The 12,621-nt window shown below is 46.3% G+C and overlaps 1 long non-coding RNA gene across 2 annotated transcripts in view; it reads right to left on the reverse strand.

Annotated features, from left to right (window-relative positions):
- Window positions 1-3,194: 3,194 nt before the first annotated feature.
- Window positions 3,195-12,621, reverse strand: part of LOC112544557 (uncharacterized) — a 121,064-nt gene continuing 111,637 nt past the window's right edge. For both annotated transcript variants that reach the window (XR_012902379.1, XR_012902380.1), the window contains 2 exons: window positions 4,500-4,704; window positions 3,195-3,704 (listed from right to left, as the gene is read on the reverse strand). This is a non-coding gene — a long non-coding RNA (uncharacterized LOC112544557). The remainder of the gene's footprint in view (window positions 3,705-4,499; window positions 4,705-12,621) is intronic.

Consider the following 12,621-nt stretch of genomic DNA (forward strand, 5'->3'; position numbering starts at 1 on the left):
TTTATATGGCTCCGTCGACGGTGCCATGTAGTCTAGACATACCCTTAACTACTTACAGGGGTATAAACACAAAAAATCAAAATCACAGTCTGCCTGCATATGGGTCTTCTCTCACTGACAGTCTGAGGCTTTCTTTGTAATCTATGGCTTTGGATAACCAATAAGGATGGCCATAGCATGGGAAACATACAGTCACACCCTCACACATCCCAACCCACTCCCATTGAAAGAAGGCAATTTTGGACTGCTAGAAAGGAGATTCAATCTATCACCTCCAGATAAAGAGAAGAACCTAGAAGATTTAGAGAAAACTTAGGCTGCTAGTTTTCTGTCTGGGAATGACCCTCTTATCCTCTTATGCTTGGGTCCAAGGGAAAGAGCATGATATTTGTAGGTAGGCACCACAGCATCCAAACAAGACAAGCTCTGAAAAATCACAGACGATTAGGGTTGGAAGTGACATCAGGAGGTCATCTAGGCCAAACCCCAACTCAAAGCCGGTCCAACTCCAACTCCAGAAAATGAAATGTGGTTTGAGATGACAATATGCTTTTTGAAATGGGAATCCATCTTGAAGCTTCCATGGCTATGGAAGAATTTCTATAGCTGGGGTTAAGTGGTCCTTATTAATTTAGTAGTGAGATGAGCTGGAATACAAAATGAAAAACAACATAGGCTTGTCAGACCCCTTTTGGGCCTTACTGAACCAGACACAGCAGAAAGGAGCAAGGAGGATTGAATAGTAAGAGGTTTGGGCTTCAGCCTCTTGTTCAGCTGCACATCCTTATCCAAACCTTCTTGGTTATACACTAGTGGGCTGGAAGTCCTATGAAAGAACAGGACATATCATCAAGTTTTTAGAACTTCCGGTTGTCATCAGAAGCTGAATGTGCACAAATCCTTCGGAAGTTTAAAAAAACCAATCAGATGAAAATTCAGTTTAGAAAATGTGAGGATTGACAAGCTTTCTGAATTAATTTGTTGCCTGCCCATAAAAAAGTTCTCCACAAATCAGACTCCTCATTCATGTCTCGAGTTAGGCTCCCTAAAATTAAAGCAACCCAAAAATCACTAGTCAATTTTGAAAATGTTGGTCTAAAAGCCAGATGGATTTCTTTTTTAAAATAATCACTTCCTGTCTCGGATGGAAATTTCCAGCGCAAAATGCAATGTATGGCTGAGTAGCCCTGAAGAGAGGAGATAATAATGGAAACCAAGACACAAACCAAACTACAGCACAAGCAGCAATAAAGCTCAGTGCATGTGTAAGCCATTTCATTCTTCTTATCAAATTGGGCCCTGCTACCGCAAGACACCATGACAGTTGGCTTGCGTGTCTGACAACAGTTACAATCCCTGAAATATCTGTGACTTTACAAACAGCCAGTCTCACTGCCATTCAACGTAGCAGGATAAAGATAACAATAAAAAAGTAGAAATATCAACCCCACCAGCACCCACATACAGCTAAAGTCAATGAGCGATCCTGTTTCCCTCTGAAATGCCACCCCTGCTATCTCTAGTGTCAGTTTAATACAGTTATCTGCCATTATCCCAACAGAGCTGTCATTTAATTAGCCCCACAGCATGGAAGGGAAGGAAAAATCCCTTTCTATGACAATTTGGTGTTTTGTGTGGCGTCAGCTGCTGCTGACTCACTGGCTTACTCCTTCTGATAGGAGGATGTCTGATAAGGCATGTCTCATAAGGGAACGGGGGGGAGGGGGCACTGATGCACCACACTGCTGCAAATGGAGGAGTGTCAGTCAAAAAAAGGACACAAAATGATACACTTGCTTGATGTGTGGTAGCAGCTGAAGTTGCGCTTTACAGCAATTACAAAGCAACACTGTCCCCAAAGCTTTTCATCTATGTGATGCCCATGGGGCATGAGAAAATAAGTAAGGACAACAAGCTGTCCAGAGGTGATGGGGAGGGAGAGGGGGTGGAGAAGGGCAAGGGCTGTAACAACACAAACCATGCAGTTACTTGGCACTAAACAGGTAAGTCCCCTTGAAGTTGACAGGAGTTTAGATTTCAATCAGGCCAGGATTTTATACGAGGTGTTCTGTTATTGTTACTATATTTTTAATAACATAAAAAATAAAAAGAGATAGAGCTGGTTAGAAAATCCCACTGAAAAATTCATTTGTAATGAAAAAAAAAATCAGCCAAAATTTCATACTACATAGCTTTGACAGCTATTCAGTACTGCAACGGTGCCCCATGGGAGGTGTGGCTGCTGTGTATCATGGTCCTAATTTCATCTAGAGGCTGGGCCCTGCAGTTGGCCTGCATCTCGTATGATGCACCGTGGTCTCTATTCTTGGTGAAGGTAGGCAGTGTACTCATGGGGTACGTCTACACTACAGAGTTTTATCAGAAAAACGGCCATTTTTCTGACAAAACTTGAGAAACGTCCATACTGCAATTGCATTCTTCTGCAAGAAAATCGAAAGAACAGAAGGATTTTTCCGGTATTCCTCATTCTACAAGGAAGAAGCCTTTCTGCGAAAGAGCTCTTTAGGAGAAAGGCGTGTGTGGACAGAGAAGAAGGAGTTCTTTCGGAAGAAGAGGAAAAAGGAAGACGCACAGGTGCCAGGGTGGCCATTCCGTCCATAGCAATCATAGCTTACATGTGAGCAAGCGTCTGGACGCTCTCTTAGGGAAAAGCAGATCGCTTTTTTGATGCACTTTTGCAGTGTCGACATTCTCTTTCGGAAGAAGTTTTTTCAGAAGATCTCTTCCAAAAGAAGCCTGTAGTCTAGACATAGCCTTAGAGTCCTAGTCATCCTAGTGTCAGCATGTAGGAAGATGTGTCTTCAAGAGACACATAAATGAGGCAAAGAAGCCCTTAGAGGATTTGACTAACACTCTCTGGACACAGAGCCTGGCTTAGCCATAAAAATCTGGACTGCTCAGCGCTTGGATCAGGCTTTGAACCAAGTGAAGTCAGCCAGAGGAAGTTCTAGAAGCCTAGTATCCTACCACAAGGAAACTCTTTTTCCCACTAGACTACTGTAAAAAAAAAACCAAAAAAAACCACCCCAATGGATTTGCTTGTATGGTGAGGCAGATTAGTGATTTCTCTACGCATCTTTTATTTTCTTCATGATAAGCCTCTTCTTTTGACGTAAAGTATATTGTAATTTAAAGCGTAAAAGTAAACACTCACCCAGTTTGATATACCCCATTTATTAGTCTATTGACCTGTGGAAAACAAATTCAGCATTTATAATGACATCTTTGCCAAATCCAAAAGTAATAACAATAATAATTCTTTAACACAGTTCATGCATCAGACAAACAGATCCCTCCACAGCAGCAGAAAGGGGGAAAGGAGAGAGGTGCAATGAGGTCTAAGAGGAAAATTTCTGACTAAACTCTAATATCATTTTGAATAATAAAAACACACTATAAATAATATTTCCCATTAGCATTTGGAACCCATTCAGGAAAGAATTAAAAAAAATTAACTTCATAATGTTGGCCTTTTATTATGCCATTTAAATTATATTTGAGATGCACACAAAAATACATTAAAAAAGAAGATTAAAAAGAGCAGCCATGCAGGCGTTATCTTGATGGAGTGCCAGGATGTTTTATTCAGCTGATGAGAGGAGATAGCAGCATGCAGCTGTGCAGGGAAAGCTGTCGTACATACGTGCAGGATGACAACGTACAGCCTTGATGATGTTGTTAAGCTATGGGAGAGAAACATGGGAGGAAGGGAATTAAACCATTTAAATGAGATTCTTCCCTGCTGAGAAGGCTCAGCTGGCTGCTAATCAGGGCGAGGCATTTATCCCAGTTGAAGGGAAAGGCATGTGATTCTGCTGATCTTTTGGAGGCAAGATGAAAGAAATCCTCAGGATAGAACACCATGTGGCTCTCACTGCGTGATGGCTGATGAGTGGCTTTTGTGAAATGAGTTGTTACTGGTATCAGTCCAGTTCCTGAGAGACAATAGAGATGGTTTTGCAGTTACAGGGTTTGTGGATTCGGGTTGGCTCAGGTTCACTGGTGACCTGCGGCTCAGGGGTGGATTTGGAACACACTCAAATCTTGGGAATGCTCCGTGAATTCAAGGCTTTGGCTTAGGCCCATTTTTAGTGGATAGGTGCCTACAGCACAAAAACCGCCATCACCACAGACACAACTTGTGACAGCCCTGGTGGAAACCAAATGCCACAGTTGTTTAGACATGGAAACTGGTGATCTATTTAGACTTTTAAACCTTATTTCTCACTGTGGTACTGGAGCACGTTCAAGCATAGCAGCTGGTTGCCTGAGAGAAGCTGAAATTGCCACTGTCTTTGCTGTGTCTGTCCCGCAGCTGTGGACTGAGAGTTACACTATCTACACCTGTGTTGTTAAAATGAAGCGACTCCTTTCCACAATTGGAGCTGGCTGGGGGTTTTTTAGCCATCCGATGTGAGGCTAGGAAGCTTCTACAGTACTCACAGGAAAGCATTTCAATATGGAAGGGTGTTACTAACCTGCACGTGGACTTTTCTTCCCACGGAGCCCTTTGAGGTACAGGATACAAAAGTCATTGGCATGCACCTTGATACACGGGTGGATTGTTTCCTGGCCAAGCAACTAGCTGACACATAATATCTGCTTGGCACAGTGGCAGAGAACTGTAGGTGAGGTTTGGTCTCTCTGTGGAGCTGATCACAGCAGAGTTGATTTGTGTTGCACCTTTAGGACAGACATGAAAGTCAGAGGAATATACGAGCCAAAGGCAAAATAAAGTAAAAGGAGCAGAGAGTGCTCTACATTTCCCAGGATGACATGACATTCATGTCAGTGGAGGCAGGGGCAGGCCCTGAAGGTATGTCTGCACTGCAGCTAACCCTGCTCATGCTAGTGCACTAAGAGGAACCACCTGAGCTCCAACACAGAAGGCTGGAGGGGTTGTACTCGGAAGGCTCTGCTGTGCGACAGTATCCACTCTGCTGTGTTTAACACATGAGCTCAAGCGAAGTGAGCTTATGTCAGTCTACCTGGACTAGGAGGCACATTACCTGCTGCAATACAGACTGACCACTGATGTAACAATCAGTGTTTGAAACAGTGTGTGGCATGGTCTGTGGGCAACTGCGCTGCACGTTCCTTTCAAGGAAAACGTTCGCCAGTAACTAGACAAGAGGAATGGGACTGGAAGTAATGACCCCTGAGGTGAAATCCTGGTCCCATGAAAATCAATAGCAAAACTCCTCTAGACAGCAACAGGATCCAGATTTCACTCCAGGGCTCTATTTCTGGATCCTGTTGCTGTCTAAGCTCTGCCACTGAATTGCTGAGTGTCTTCATGTAAGATCATTAGAGCATTATGAAATTTTCAGGTGACAGGTACAATATAACCGCAGAATATTCACAGCATAATTCCAAAGGTGCTAAGCACCAGAATCACCCGCGGAGTGCTCAGCATCTCTGACAGTCAGGCCATATTCCCTGAGCAGTAGTGAACCTTTTGAGGCTCAAGCATTTTAAGAAGTAAGTAGAGGAAAATGAAGATGTTAAATAATAATAAAAGGAGGAGCTGAGGAATGGAAATGTCACTCTTGTAATTGCAGTAACTAATCCCTTACACATCAGGGCGATTAGATCCATAAAATGCAAAGACAACTCTGTCTTCATCGACTTTGTGTTCCTGCACAGGGACTCTCAGTGTTGGTTACATTTAGCCACAAGGAGGTATAATTCCCCGTGGGGAATTTATTAGCACAGTTTAAAAAAGAAGAAACCACGTGCAGGGAAACAAAGCACACAGCTGTGCTGCATTCTTACGATTCTTGTATTCATTTGAGCGCGAGAGATTAGCAAAGGCACAAAGAGCAATTAGGAGCTTAACTCCCATTTAAAATGTACCTCTGGATATCAGCTTGACGCTAGAAGGGCACTTTTTTGTTCATCTAGAGTGAGTGATAGAGGGCAGCCCCAAATGAGTGCTATTGAAATCTTATTCCACTGCACCGCATGACGTATTACCACAGGACAAGCCTATGCCACCAACAGTGCAGAAAAAACCTATTTCCAGAACGTTTTTTCAGCAGAGATCTTTACACTTTTTCCTGGATTTGACCACATCATAAGTGTCTCATGAACCACCTGGCCTCCCAGTGGCAGTTGAGCAAACCAGAATGTTAGATGAGATTCCTTCAAACACAGTCAGCTGGTCAATTCAGTGGATGTAATTCCACCCTCATTTACACCAATATGAGCTGGGGTGACTCCATCAAAGCAACTCCTGTAAAACTTGTACAAGGGAGAGAAAAGTCCAATACATGTTCCTCAGGAAGATGTCTTGACCCTACCAAGATCTGAGCCAGTGGGCTTGATTTTCCATAGTCATGTGCCCTGGATAGTCAATTACCCCTGAGCATGAGTGAAAAGTGTGCAGAAAACAAATTAGAATGAAAGGGCTTGCTTCTGAGCTCAGGTGCAGGAGGATGTGAGGGACTGGAAGGAAGCCTGTTGCAGCAACCAATCCTCAGAGACAGAGACCTACTTGAAGTTACAATTTTGGGGGGGCGGGCAGCTTTAATTTACAGTGTTGGTGGAATCTATTGAAACCTTTCCACCAGCAGACAATTAAAGTGCAATGGAGCCTCATCCACCACATGCCCTCTCCTCTCCAGACATGACCTCTCCGATGACCCCAATTCCATGGTCCCAACACAACCCTTCCCTCCTTCTACCAGGCATAGGAGGCAGTGACAGATAAGGTGCCCGCTTTATGCCATCTGAAGTTTCCCCCTATCTAGGACAAAGTCTCTATGGAGACTCTCACTGGTGTGAGTTCAATTTGTGTTTCTGACCCTCAGTGTTTCAAACATGCTCAGCGTACCAAATCAAGAAGTATTCAGATTAAGGCTCCCAAGCCACCTTTGACTGTGCCTCCCTGCATTAGACAATGCAACTCACGCAGTTATCTATCCAAAGCAGCTGTCCTGGAGACATCTCCATTCTACCAATCAGCTCTGAGCACATGGCTGGCTACAAATATTTTTTGCATCCCTTGTTTGACAGCATGACTATATATTCCCCAAGAGTTACCAGGCTATGTGACAACATCCTGTCAAGTCAAGACACTGTTACTTCAATAGTCTTATTTTTATAAACTTCCTATCTCAGTTTAGTGAGGATTTAGTTCCCTGAAGCTGAGAGACATGATAGAATAATGAGCAATGGGTGTCGGCATCTGGCAATTCTGAGACAACCTAATAAAACAGATCAAAGTAGCAACTGACAGAAAAAATAGTTATTCCCTAAATTGTTTTTCTGCAGACCATATTCAAACCCAAAATCATGAAGAAGGAATGTTCATAATGGCACTTTATAAATCTGTGGTGTGCCTAGACCTTGAATACTGCATGTAGTTCTGGTCACACAATCTCAAAAATGTATTAGCTTTGGAAACAGTACAAAGAAGGCCCACAAAAACGTTAGTGGTATTGAACTACTCATCTTAGTAAAAAGACAATTGGGATGTGGCGGGTCCCTCCCACCTACGCTCTCAAGTCCAGGCCCTCTGGCCTGAGTCCGAAGCACAGTTTAAAGCTGGCCCTTTAAGTCAAGGCCAAGGCCCTCTGGCCTGAGTCTCGAACACAGATTAAGGTTGTAGCAGGGACACACCCCAGGTAGGGGGACCTGGGCCCACCCTACTCTACCGGGTCCTGGCCCAGAGCCCTGTGAGTGACCAGATAGCGGGTCACTTCCTTGGCAGGGCAATCCGGCTGAAACACGCTGAGGTTCTCTGGGCGGGAGGAAGCGGCTCCCGCTCCTGCCCTGGGCCACTTCCTACCTGGTTCCCTGGGGTTCCTTCCCCTGTACTCGCCTAGCTCGCTGCAACCTCCCAGCCGGCGTCTCCTCGGCAGACAGTCCCTGGGTCGCACCAGCTCACCTCCGCGCCACGCGGATCGGTCGACAGGGGAAGCCTTTGTCAACTGCACACTTATGCCTCATGAAACAAGGTTTACAGGAGCAGTTGACAAAGGCTTCCCCTGTCGACCAATCCGCGTCTTGACTGCCGCGCTGTGCCGACAATCAGCTGAGCCGGCACAGCGCGGTGGCCATTTTTATTTTAATGAAGTCGGGAATATTTAAATCCCCGCTTCATTGACTATGTCGGGTAGCCTATTTAACATGCCTGTGTTGGCAGAGGCATGTAGTCTAGTCATACTCCCAGAGTGGTGCATAGGGGCCTGAGAGCAAATGGGAATCTGGCCCATCCAGTCTTTTTCATACATGTAGGCAGATGCTCATGAGTCATGGTGAGACTTTGCAGATGTCTGGCAGCATGTGCTACCCAGTAAAATACTGTAAGTAGCTCCATTACAGCTTCCATTACATGCCATAAACTGTCCGAGGAACAATATCCTTTGCAGACAGTTTGTGCTTGCATTCTGATTTGCTTGTTCAGAGCAGGATGCATTCATTTCCCAAAATTGGTAGAATTAATTGTGTCCGTGCTTTTCAGCTGTACTGTGGCCCTCGCTTGTGCACGGCTGCTGTTCTTCCCTATAGGGAATTATTCCTAATGAACACAGGACTGACTGTCACATCGCCTTTGTGATGCAAGCAGATCAGAAGGCAAATGCATTGATCAGGCAAATGTTATTATTTATAGTTTTAAAACAATATTTAACAAGCAACTCATTATCATTGAATTATTAATTGTATGCCCCATTCTGAAAATCCATTTAGCCACTATTTGATCCCCAGAGCAGAAGCCACTAAAACATCACGATTGCATATTGCAGAGTGCTCAACTACATTACACTCTACCACTGCTCCCCGGCCTCCTGTCTGAATGTGTTTCCTGAGACCTAAGCAAAGAAGAGTCATTATGTTTACAATTGTCTTCCAGTGGGTGTTCTGCATTGTAGACCCTCCATACTGGGATGGTACCCTTCTAAACTCTCAAATTAAACAAGGAGAGAGGCCAAGTCCACACTACACACTTAATTCAGGATAATTATGTCACCTGGGGAAAGGGAGTATGAATCCACACCCCGGGGCTACAGTTATACTGACCTTAAACACCCCGCCAACTATGACATAGCTATCGCCTCCCACAGGGTATGTCTACACTACAGCATTATTTCGAAATATCTTACTTCAAAACAGTTAATTTGAAATAAGTTATTTCTTAATTACTCATCTACACACAAAATGCATCTCGAAATAGCGTTTTGCTATTTCGAAACAGTGCGTCCACACTGAGTGGACTGTGAATCACATTTAAGGCTGGCCAGAACCAGTTCCAGCAGGGCACCAGGTCAGGACTTACTGTGTGAGGCTGCTGCCTGAGGCTAACTGAGGTCTGTGCTTAAAGGGCCCCCTCCTCCCTTCCCCCAGACAGCTGGTTCTCAGGTTTCCCTGCTTGCTTGTCTACCTCGCTGAGGGACAGCAAAGCATTTTTGTCTCTGCGTGCTCTGGTTGCCCTCACTCAGGATACCACAGCACTCTGCAACATGGAGCCAGAGCTGCCCCTGGGCACTCTGGTGCTTCTCTTGGACACGTTGCTGCAAGCCTGGCTGCACTTGCTGCAGCCATCTGGAAGGTTCATCAGAGGGCTGTCAGCATCCAGGAGGCCCTGCGGGAGAGGAGCACTAAGAGCCTCCTTGGTCTGCCCCACTGGGGGCTTGTGCCTCATTCCTCCCTCATGTCCTTCCACTTACCACCCCCCCCCCCCCCCAGCCTCCCTTCCTGATGTACAATAAAATACATGGTTTTTTCATAAACACGAACTGTCTTTATTTAACAAAACTGGGGGGGGGGGGAATGAAACTCTGGTGAGACTGGGGAAAGGAGATGGAAGAAGGAAGGAGAGCGGATGGGAGAGAGGAGGGAGAAACCTGGGAGGAGAGAGCTGGAAGGGGGAAGTGAAGCTCAGGGTTCAGGGGTGGGGATCTCACCGGGCCAAATATCTCCCAGCACTGCGGATGCGGGCACCTCGGTGTCCCCAGGGAGATGGGGAGGGGTTGGAGAGTGTGGAGGAGAGGGAGGGTGTAGAGGTCATGGAGGGAGAAGTGGGAGGGGGAAAAGGAGTGTGAGGAGGAGCGGTAGCTGGGGAGCAGGGGCTGGAGCGGAATGAGGCAGTACGCTCTGCACCAGGGTCTGCAGGTGTTGGCAGAGGGCATGGCCCTCGGCAAGCTGCTCCGACCGGAGCACCAGGTCTTCTTGCATCCAGTTCTGGAGGGTGCGGTGCAGTGTTCGCAGTGCCCTCAGGTGCTGCTGTCAGTACTCCTCCACTGCACGGGTGGTCCTGTGGAGCCCTCGGGTGCAGGAGCATGTCCTGGGTGCGCCCTGCATGAGCAGCTTGTGCAGCTGTGGAGAAACAAGAGTAGTGGTCAATTATCCCTGGGGACACAGTGGATGAAGCCCAACCCCCCTGTGCAAGGTGGGATGACCGTTCCCTGCACCATCAGAGCCGATGTGCTTGTACACAGGCCATGGTCGGAATGTCCAGCTATCCCCAGGAGTGGGAGCTGCCCCAAGACCGCACCCAGGCCCCTGTGCTGTGTATAGTGTGGGTGAGGTAAGGGGGAGATGTCTTCTGCCTCTGTATAGAATGGCCTTGTGGAGGCAGGGTGTCCTGCTGTGTCACACCCCAGGGTCAGGAGCATGTCAAAAACTCACGTTTTTGCCTCCCCGTATGACATTGGTGACGGGTCTGCTGGTATGGATCGGGTATCCTGGCTGCGTGGCACACTCCCTCTGGGCTCCTGCAGCTCCTGGCACTCTTCCTGCATGTCCTGGTCAGGGCCCTCTGCTCCAGGATCGATGACCCCCAGAGGGGCACAGACCATCCCGCCCCCCCAGGATGCAGTCCAGGATGTCAAAATAGGGGCAGGTATCTGCCCCTGGTTGGGAGCTGCCCCATGTGGACCTGGCATAGTCCTGCCGCAGCTCCTTCAGTTTCATGAGAACCTGCTCCTGGGTGCGCATGTGGCCTTTGGTGGCCGTGTTTCTCCGTCTAGTGCAGAGATCATGGACATTGGATACCCCATGACCTCAATCAGGTCCATGATATCCACACTGGACCAGGAAGGTGCCCACCTTCTCTGACCCCTGGCAGGCTCCTGGGAGCTAGGGGACTGGGCCCAGGGAGCAGTGGAGGGCTGGCTGGCACTGGCTGCCTGGCTCATGGTGGGGCCACTGGGTCGGGGCAGCAACTGCTGGCTCTGTGCTTGCAGCTGGCACAGGCACTGTGGCCAGAGTCTACCCCTTTAAGGGCTCTGGGGCTGAGGGAGAGGAGTTTTCCTGGTTTGGCCCAGACTGGCCACCAGGGCACACTGGGAAGGGCTGGAGACCCCCTGTTTCAAAATAAGCATCTACACAGCGCTTATTTCGAATTAGCTATTTCGAATTTGGCGTTATTCCTCATAGAATGAGGTTTACCAAATTCGAAATAAGTGCTCTGCTATTTTGAATTTATTTCAAAATAGCGGTTTGGCTGTGTAGATGCTAGGAAAGTTATTTCGAAATAAGAAAAATGTAGACATACCCACAGAGATGGAGTAACCAAGCAGATGGGAGTGCTCTCTCCCATCACCTTACAACGTCTCCATCAAAGTGCTAGAACAGTGCAGCTGCATCAGTGCTGGTCCACTGATGCAGCATTTCTAGGGTAGGCCTGTCCTTAGTCAGCCCCTGGATAGGTAATGTAGGAGGTGGTGTTGATGCTTCAATTGATGGCTATCTTAGAGGCCCTGCTGAATCATACCTCAGGTATGATAGAGGACACTGCTATTAGAGATCATTGGCCTGGATCAAAAGTGTGGGGAGTGTTCACAATTGTCTTAACAAATGTGTTAACAGCCTTGATTTAACTGGGAATCAGTTAACTCATTCAATCGAGCTGATGAGCTATGAAAAGGAAGTCCTCCTCATCACTTTTTTTTCTTAAGGAGAAATATTACCCCTGGTACTGTCACCACATTTCAATGCAGCTACATTTTGCCTCTATTCTCCTCTCCACCGAATTCAAATCGCATATGAGTGTTTCCTCTTCTGATGGCCTCAGCTGCTGCACGTGGTGTTACCCAGCAGCTACAGGAAAGAGAAGTGGGTGTGTAGTGGGCAGAATCACACCCTTCAAATCAGCCACAGTAAATTTTTGAAATGAAAAGAAATTCATTTCTTGAGCTTAGATTTTCTGTCATATTTAAGAGAATAAAAGAGCAACTCCCAATTGGCACTGAGCTCCTGACAAGACAATTCAGTGGCTCCAGATGCTCTGGGATTTGTCTCAAAGAGAAGAGTAAAGGACCAGATTCTGGCAGTCTTACTGTGAGCATCACTTGATTTCATAATTAAGCACCGAGTAGTACCTTGAATAGCATCATGTTCCCTGGAATTATGGTTTTCAATATGAAACACAGTAAATACCAACAACGCTTTATATTATTGGCAGCTCTTTCTTTATGTGCTGCTAGTGAACCATTAGATCAATGGGTTCAATAACATTCATCAAGAGAAAAATCTCTGCATGTAAGCACAGAAAAAAAAATCTTTGGGGATTGATTTGTTTCATTTAAGAGTTTGTGGTGCCCAAAGAAATAAAACTGTATTTTTTCTAACAAGTGGCTGCAAAATCCCAGCCAA

This window comes from Pelodiscus sinensis, chromosome 3, assembly GCF_049634645.1.
Source record: "Pelodiscus sinensis isolate JC-2024 chromosome 3, ASM4963464v1, whole genome shotgun sequence".
In the NCBI taxonomy this organism is placed as follows: Eukaryota; Metazoa; Chordata; order Testudines; family Trionychidae; genus Pelodiscus; species Pelodiscus sinensis.